We start from the raw sequence: 2,505 nt of genomic DNA on the forward strand, positions 1-2,505 counted from the left end.
CAGAGAAATGCATTTTAAAAGGCAGCATAGAGGCAGGTGATATACATTTAGTTGTTTTAAATGATGCGATGACCAAAATCAGCAGCATACGCAAACGCGGTTAAAAAAATATTTTTTCCAAATAGCAGACAAAGGAGAAAAGGATGCTGGCCCCTTCCTTCTCCTGATTACCCAAAGCTCTGTTCTTTTTAGGAGCAAGGAAGGAATTTCCAAACTGAAAAGACAGCCTTGTTCAACTCTGGACCTCAGTTTAGACTGCAGACCAAACTAAACAGCAAAGAAAGAATGTTTTTAAATTTTCTTCTCAGCTTCGGTGAAGGGGTAGAAAGAAGAGTCCGAAATGAAATGTGGTGGTGACGGGAGCTGAGCCAGCCTTTGCTTTTTGGAGCCTTTATCAGTCTCCCGGCAGCTAACCCCAGAGCCGCTTGTGCTCTGACGGGGAAACTGGTAACCCCTGCGGGTCATCTGCTACGTCAGGTCTTGCCCTCTCCCAGAGGACATCTTCGTCTCTGGAAGACTGGTGGCCGGAGGACAGTGCAAAGTCACAGGGTCACCTTCTCTGGATGGTGGCCCTAAGTCTGGGAAGCTCTTCTGGGGATGGTAGAAGTAACCATTAACAAAGAGACCTTAAAAAGTACTGAAGGAAGAGAAGGTTCAGAATTATTAAGGTGCTTCAGCCTGTTAACAGCTCTGTAGTTAACTGGTGTATCAGAACAGCCTGAGAGAAAGCCTGTACTTATCTTCTTAGTAGTGTTTTGCAGTATTTTTGGACAGGTGAGATTTGACTGAGAACTCAAAAAAATTTAACTGTCTTCTGCCAACTTCCACATGTACGGGTACAAATGACCCTCTGAAAGTCATGGCTCTGAGCTAAAATACTGCACTTAAGGCTGGTGAAAAAAGGAGAAGAGAGGCCAAGCAATTAAGGACTTCCACCACAGCCTACCTGCCTTGTTGAAAAAGTAAAGAGAAAGGAAGGCTCCACCAAAAGCTGCCTTCAAGAGCTCAAGTGCCCCTACCCAGCGAGTGGAAGTTGCTGTAGCACGTGGTACCAGCACAACGTCCAGTGCACGTCCTGTGGAAACAAGAAGCTTGCTCTGTTAGCAGAGACCGAGCTCTAGATGTCCCAGCAACAGGCACAGGTTTCTTGGGGTGGTTTAAAGGGAAGACTGCACCGTCACTGAAACGTTCAGCAAGATGGCACATCTGCTTGACTCCTTTCAGCAGACCGATGATGGGAAACCACTGAGCCGCAGCCTTTGCAAGGTGGTGTCATGTCATAGCGTGAGTAGGCCTCCACGTTCCCCCCCAAAAACGCCCTTTGTATGCTTTTATTTGGGTCTTTTAGTTTTAAAGAGATGTTCAAGTAGCAGCAGGACCAGCACCGTTTGTGGCAGCAGGAACAAAAATGGTTGTTGGCATTTTTGTCTCAAGGTCTCGTTTCCACATGAGTTCTCTGATGTTGAACGAGAGCTGAACTCTCATTACAGCCTTTCTTCTTGGAAGAGATAATTAACTAGGTCTTTTTCTTCAACACTTCTGCTCATTTAAAAAAAAAAAAGTAGATTCTTGTCATCTGCAAGACCCCATCAAACCTTGATCTTCTGTCAAACCTGTTCAAACTGGCCAGGAATTAACAAAGATTAACAAAGATAAGCAGGCAGGGCACACAATTAACATGGAGGAAATCTATTTCCGCTGCTTTTCCACTACTTTTCCTGTAGATACATGGAGGCATTGCAGCCAGAAACACCACCTCCAAGCAATGGGCCTCTGCGACAGGACGGGGACCCCTTCCCTTTGCTGACTCCACAAAACGCTCCCCCCGGCAGGAGAGGGCCTCTCCCCACATGACCTCTCAGCCGCTTTCAGCTCCTCCCTCCCTCCATTTGCTGCAGCGCAACCAGGCGCTCCAAAAATAACGTTTATTTTTCAAAACTGGAAAATGGCACCAAACCACCCCAAAGGAGAGAATGACAACGGAATGAGTTCAGCGCGGGCTCCCGAACTGACCCTCCCTGCCAGGGACAGGAAGCTGGAACTTCACGGAAAGAGACTCAATGGAACCGGATCGAGGGCAGGCGCCAGGAACCGCGGCCACCGGTGGCCAAGTCCTGTCGAAAGGATAACTCACCCGCTTGTCAGCCCTCTGCTAGAGGCAGTGCGAGGGCTGTGTCACGGCTCTGCAGCTGTAAACGCCTCTGCTCGGCAAGCCTGCACGCACAATTGTCTGGAGCACGCACGCGAAATGAGGAGGAGTTCAGGGATCAGAAATATTTCCCATTGATGGCTTTAATGTTGGGGATCAGCAGAGCTGGAACATCTGATTTCAATTGTAAGCTCTTTTTGATTAGTGGGTGTTTATGGAGTACCCCAAACACACTCCCAGCTCCTGTTCAAAAGGGTATTCTTCAGTAGTGATAGAGCTGTTATGTATGAACTGCTACACAGAGGCTGCACCACCACTGCTGAATGGACTAAAAATTGGACCAAGAAGAGGAGAAA

Source organism: Anas acuta, chromosome 3 (assembly GCF_963932015.1).
Source record: "Anas acuta chromosome 3, bAnaAcu1.1, whole genome shotgun sequence".
NCBI classification, from domain to species: Eukaryota; Metazoa; Chordata; class Aves; order Anseriformes; family Anatidae; genus Anas; species Anas acuta.